Genomic DNA, 7,076 nt, shown 5'->3' with positions numbered 1-7,076 from the left:
AAAGCAAATAGCCCTTAAAAGCAAAAGGCAAGGGTAATAAAAAGGATCTATGGCTTTGAGCATCAGTGGATAGGAGGGCCTAAAGGAATAAAATCCTGGCCTAAGCGGCTAAACCAAGCTGTCCCTAACCATGTGCTTGTGGCGTGAAGGTGTCAAGTGAAAACTTGAGACTAAGCGGTTAAAGTCAAGGTCCAAAGCAAAAAAAGAGTGTGCTTAAGAAACTTGGACACCTCTAATTGGGGACTCTAGCAAAGCTGAGTCACAATCTGAAAAGGTTCACCCAGTTATGTGTCTGTGGCATTTATGTATCCGGTGGTAATACTGGAAAACAAAGTGCTTAGGGCCACGGCCAAGACTCATAAAGTAGTTGTGTTCAAGAATCAACATACTGAACTAGGAGAATCAATAACACTACCTAAATTCTAAGTTCCTATAGATGCCAATCATTCTGAACTTCAATGGCAAAAGTGAGATGCCAAAACTATTCAAGAGGCAAAAAGCTACTAGTCCCGCTCATCTGATTGGAGCTAAGTTTCATTGATATTTTGGAATTTATAGTATATTCTCTTCTTTTATCCTAGTTGATTTTCAGTTGCTTGGGGACAAGCAACAATTTAAGTTTGGTGTTATGATGAGCGGATAATTTATACGCTTTTTGGCATTGTTTTTACATAGTTTTTAGTATGATTTAGTTAGTTTTTAATATATTTTTATTAGCTTTTAATTAAAAATCACATTTCTGGACTTTACTATGAGTTTGTGTGTTTTTCTATGATTTCAGGTATTTTCTGGCTGAAATTGAGGGACTTGAGCAAAAATCAGATTCAGAGGTTGAAGAAGGACTGCAGATGCTGTTGGATTCTGACCTCCCTACACTCAAAGTGGATTTTCTGGAGCAACAGGAATCCAAATGGCACGCTCTCAATTGCGTTGGAAATTAGACATCCAGGGCTTTCCAGAAATAGATAATAGTCCATACTTTTCCCGATTTTAGACGACGCAAACTGGCGTTCAACGCCAGCTCTCTGCCCTATTCTGGAGTTAAACGCCAGAAACAGGTTCTAAAGCAAAGTTAAACGCCAGAAACAGGTTACAAACAGGCGTTTAACTCCAAGGAAGACCTCTACACGTGAAAGCTTCAATGCTTAGCCCAAGCACATACCAAGTGGTCCCGGAAGTGGATTTCTGCATCATTTACTCATTAATTTATGATATCTTAGACCTTTATGTGGGCTGGCCATTTGGCCACGCCTGGAGCTTCATCACTTATGTATTTTCAACGGTAGAGTTTCTACACACCATAGATTAAGGTGTGGAGCTCTGCTGTTCCTCATAAATTAATGCAAAGTACTATTGTTTCTCTATTCAATTCAAGCCTATTTCTTATCTAAGATATACACTTGTTCTTCAACCTGAGGAAGGTGATGATCCGTGACACTCATCATCATTCTCACCTATGAATGCGTGCCTGACAACCACTTTCATTCTACTTGCAATAGCTTAAGTGCATATCTCTTAGCCTCCTAGTTCATGACGCATGGTTGCCTCGCCTGACAACCAAGCCTTCCATTCCATAAGATCAGAGTCTTCGTGGTATAGGCTAGAATTATTGGCGGCCATTCTTGAGATCCGGAAAGTCTAAACCTTGTCTGTGGTATTCCGAGTAGGATCCGGGAAGGGATGGCTGTGACGAGCTTCAAACTCGCGAGTGCTGGCCGTAGTGACAGTCGCAAAAGGATTACTGAATCCTATTCCAGTATGATCGAGAACCGACAGATGAATAGCCGTGCGGTGACAGCGCATTTTGGACCATTTTTACTGTGAGGATGAGATGTAGCCATTGACGACAGTGATGCCCTACATAACTCTTGCCATGGAAAGGAGTAGGAATGATTGGATGAAGACAGTAGGAAAGTAGAGGTTCACGAGGAACAAAAGCATCTCTATACGCTTATCTGAAATTCTCACCAATGAATTACATAAGTATTTCTATCCTATTTTATGTTTTGTTTATCTTTTAATTATTAAAACTCTATAACCATTTGAATCCACCTGACTAAGATTTACAAGGTGACCATAGCTTGCTTCAAGCCGACAATCTCCGTGGGATCGACCCTTACTCACGTAAGGTTTATTACTTGGACGACCCAGTGCACTTGCTGGTTAGTTGTGCGAAGTTGTGACAAATAACTAAGATTATGAACGTGCGTATTAAGTTTTTAGTGTCGTTACCAAGGAATGAACGATCACGATTTCTGCGTACCAAGGCCCAACGTTGAATCCAACATTGGGTCAAACTCCAGGGCCAATGTCCCAGCCTCATTTGGCAACGTTTGACCCAACATTTGAGCTAAAACGTTGAATCCCAACGTCAACTCAATTTCAATTCAAAAAGGCACCCAGGAAGAGTATGAACGTTAACTTTTAAACGTCCTCATCAATTTCACTAATGGTCACTTCCAACTAGCTTCAACAGAGGCCAAAGGGCCCAGTCCAAGTACTTGAAGACTGAAAGAAGAAAGTGTATAGATAGATTAGAGCTTTAGTTAGAGAGGGGGCTTAGACACTGAGTACGGAAACTCTGCCCAATTTTACTCTGCACTTTGTACTTTTCATTCTGTAATGTACTTTTCAATTTCATTTTTCATTCTTAGAGCTATGAACAACTAAACACCCTTCATTGGGTTAGGGAGCTCTATTGTAATTCAATGGATCAATAATAGTTTTCATCTTCTTCTTCTATCTTTTCTCTTGATTTTGTTAGAAAACTTTCGATCATAATTCAATTGGATAGTTGTCTTGACTGAGAAGCTATTCATAATTGGGTTTCCTCTGATCCTTGAGAGAGGGATGAGGAAATCATGCTAGAAATGCTTTCTCACATTGGATTAGGTTGGGGGTTGGATGGATATTGTGACATTTAATCCTACCAATACTTTGATCTATGAATTTATGTGGTATAATCAGTGACCGAACTTTATCTCTTCTCATGAGCAATTAAACCAAGACATTGGGCAATTGTTCAAGTTTAGAGAGATTGGTGAGCCAAGAAATTGGAATCCAATCATCTAAGATTGCCAAGAAAAGTCAATGAATGCATTGATTGAGTGAGAGATGAAAATGATTTGATCCAGAGAGTTCAATATATTCTAAAACCCAATGAATCCCCTATTCTGCTCTTTAATTTGATGATTAATCCCCATTCTCGTTTAATTTCTTACAACTTTAGTTTCTGCTCTTTAGATTCTGCCATTTAATTTCTGTTCATTTAATTTCTTGCAATTTAATTTTCCCGCCAATTTACATTCTGCAATCCCAATTTCAATTCTGATTCAGTTCAACTAGAACAATTCTCCAATTAACATTGATCAATCAACCAATCTCTGTGGGATTCGACCTTACTCAATAGTGAGTTTTTACTTGACGACAATCCGGTGCACTTGCCGTTGGAAATTTGTTGAGAGACAGATTTTTGTGCATCAAGTTTATGGCGCTGTTGCCGGGGATTGTTTTTGTATTGACAATTATTAAATTGGAGGATAACTAGATTGAGCAATTTTTCTTTTCTTTTGTTCTTTACAGTTATTTCTTTTTGCACTTTCAGTTACTTTTCTTTGTTCTTTTACTTTCCAGCTCAACTAATTCACTAACTCACTAACTGTTTGATTAATTGCTCTATTCACATTTTTCATTAACTGTGAATTCTCCACTTGCTGGTTGCCTGTGTTTGCTAAGTGCATGACAGGTAGAAGAGGAGCTTAAACCTCTTTTGATAGTGAACCTGAGAGGACCTTCCTTAGATTAAGGAGGGAAGCAAGAGGCAAGGGAGTAGTTGGAGAAGAAGAGTTGGAAGAAGATCTAAATCTTGCTATAGAGGAAGAGGTACATAACTATGCTGGAGAAGGTGTAGCTAATCATGCTCCACAAGAAAGAAGAGTGCTAGGGTCCTACATCAATCCCAATCCTGAAAATTGTGAGAGCAGCATTCTCAAACCAACAATTCATGCCAACAACTTCGAATTGAAGCCACAACTCATTACTCTCGTCTAAAACAATTGTTCTTTCAGAGAAAGTGCCCAAGAGGACCCTAAGCAACACTTGACCACATTCCTAAGAATTTGTGATACTGTGAAGTCCAATGGTGTACATCCTGACAGCTATAGATTGCTCTTGTTCCCATTCTCTCTCAGGGACAAGGCATCTAAGTGGCTAGAGTCATTTCCTAAAGAAGGCCTCACAACTTGGGAAGATGTGGTAAACAAATTCTTGGCAAGGTTCTACCCTCCACAAACAGTCAATAGGATGAGAGCAGAGGTCCAGACATTCAGACAACAAGATGGGGAGACCTTGTATGAAGCATGGGAAAGGTATAAAGACTTGAAAAGGAAGTGTCCCCCGGATATATTTAACGAGTGAGAGCAACTGCATATCTTCTATGAAGGGCTGTCATATGAGTCGAAAAAGGCTCTAGATCATTCTTCTGGAGGCTCCCTCAACAAGAAGAAGACCATTGAAGAAGCTATTGATGTCATTGAGACAGTGGCCAATAATGAGTATTTCTATGCATCTGAAAGAAGCAACAATAGAGGGGTGATAGAGTTAAACAACATGGACGAAATTATGGCTCAGAACAAGATGATTGCTAAGCAACTAACTAATCTAACCAAGCAGATGGAGAAGAACCAAGTTACATCAATCAACACTCAATCATTAACATCCCAAGAGGAGTTCAATACAGAAGAAGGAGGAGATTGGGAGCAAGCTAATTACATTGGGAATTCATCAAGAAAACCTATAATCTTGGTTGGAAGAACCACCCAAACTTTGGGTGGGGAAATCAGCAAAACCAGAGCCAAGATCAAAGACCTCATAACTCCAATCACTACGACAACTCAACTTACCAACAACCCAGCCAAAGACCATTCCAAACCTCACAAAACACTTACTCCCAGCCTCTATATCAAGCATCAAATGGCCACTCTCAACAACCCAATTCCAATCTACCATCACCACATGATGATAGAATGTCCAGGATTGAGGCCACGCTTGTAGATCTTTGCACGGAATCCAAGGATATGAAGAATTTCAAGGAGGAAGTGATATCCAACATGCAGAACCAGGAGGCCGCCATCAGGAAGCTTGAGACACAAGTAGACTACTTATCAAAGCAAATTTCAACCCCCAATCCTCACAGGGGTACCATGGCAAACCAAAAGGAGGAGTGCAAGGAAATTACACTCCAAAGTGGAATGGAATTGAAAGACACCTCAAAGAAAACTCAAGAGAAGAACGCGGCAGGAGATCTAAGTGACAAAGAAGAGGTACAGACACATGCTCCCAATCCACCAGAAGAAAAGGAAGTCTTAAGGCCATATGTCCCTAAAGCTCTTTACCCTTAGTGATTAATGAAGAGTTCAAAAGACAACTAATTTTTCCAGGTTCTTGGAAATTTTCAAGAGACTTCAGATTAACATTCCCTTTCCTGAAGCATTAGAGCAAATGCCACTCTATGCTAAGTTTCTGAAAGAATTAATGACCAAGAAGAGAAGTTGGAGGAATGATGAAACTGTGGTGTTAACTGAGAAATGTAGTGCCATCATTCAGCACAAACTGCCTCAAAAATTAAAGGACCCAGGAAGCTTCCAAATTCCTTGCATCATAGGGGAAATCACAGTTGAAAAAGCCTTATGTGATTTGGGAGCTAGTGCAAATTTGATGTCCTTAGCAGTGCTGAAAAGAATGAAGATTGAGGAAGCCAAACCAACAAGAATGGCTCTCTAACTAGCAGACCGATTATTCAAATTCCCTTATGGAATAGTAAGAGTTCTTTTATGCTTAATTAGAGTGATTTATTCAACTCTTCACCTACTTATTCACATTAATTGCATGGTTTTACTTTCCTTCCTTATTATGTCATATTGTGAAAAACATGTTTCCTAAGCTTTAAAAAAGTTAATTATTTTAATTACCTTTATTTCCATTCGATGCCGTAATTAGTGTATTGAGTAGCTTCAGGTTTTCCTAAGGCTGAATGACTTAAAGGATGAAAAAAGGAAACATACAAAATGGAAGGAGAAGGCAAAACGGAGCTTTAAGGAAACTGGTATCCACGCGATCGCATGGACGACGCGATAGCGTGCCAGAAGCAAAGAAGCAGCGACGCGGCCGCATGACTGACGCGACCGCGCGCCTTGAGTAGAACACCCACGACGCGGACGCGTGACTGACGCGACCGCGTGGAAAGAAAAAGCTCCAGATGACGCGACCGCGTGACTCACGCGGATGCGTGACAGAGGCCACGTATCAGAATTTACAGAATACGCCCCCAGCAATTTTTGAAGCCCTTTTTGGCCCAGATCCAAGTACAGAGAGCATAGATTAGAGGTTATAAAGTGGAGGAATGCATCCATTCAAAGGGAGCTCGCCAATTTCTAGTTTTCATGATTTAGATTTAGTTTAGAGAGAGATTCTCTCTCTCTCTCTTAGGAATTATGACTTCTTCTTGTTTTGGGAGTAACACTGGATCCAGGTTTTAATGTTCTTTTATTTCAATTTTACTTTTATTTATTTGATTCCAATATTTGAATTGATTATTATAATTTAAATTATGAATTATTCCATGTTACAGATTTCTATTTGAATTAATGATATTTAAGGTATTTTCAGTTTATGATTGTTCTCTTTGATTTAAGTTGCCATTGCTTCCCATCTAAGGACACTTTTATTATTCCAGCAATTTACTTTTTCCCCTTTTGGTCTTGGTTAAGAAATCAGTGACTCAACATTATCGAACTCAGCATAATTGATAATCGTTATCTTGCTAATTGATCTAAACTTCAATAATCCCAACTTTTTCCTAGAAAATAAATAGGATTCGAAGGTCAAACTAATTAGTCCCTTGACTTACCTTTGCTTCATAGGTTAACTAAGTGGAATTAAGATACAACTTTCATTATTGTTGAGAGGATAACTAAGTTGGACTTCTAATTTCCCTTATCTTGCCAAAAGTTGTTTTATAGTTATTATTTATTTTTAATTGCCATTTAATTCACTCGTTATTTAAATTACTTGCTTCT

General features: G+C 39.1%; 1 non-coding gene across 1 annotated transcript; it reads right to left on the bottom strand.

The window, feature by feature from the left end:
• Window positions 1-4,299: 4,299 nt before the first annotated feature.
• Window positions 4,300-4,406, bottom strand: LOC112745850 (small nucleolar RNA R71). Its single transcript, XR_003173758.1, has one exon. It is a non-coding gene; the product is annotated as a small nucleolar RNA R71 (small nucleolar RNA).
• Between the last annotated feature and the right edge of the window lie 2,670 nt (window positions 4,407-7,076).

This window comes from Arachis hypogaea, chromosome 14 (assembly GCF_003086295.3).
Source record: "Arachis hypogaea cultivar Tifrunner chromosome 14, arahy.Tifrunner.gnm2.J5K5, whole genome shotgun sequence".
NCBI lineage: Eukaryota > Viridiplantae > Streptophyta > Magnoliopsida > Fabales > Fabaceae > Arachis > Arachis hypogaea.
This window is presented reverse-complemented; position numbering and strand designations above follow the sequence as displayed.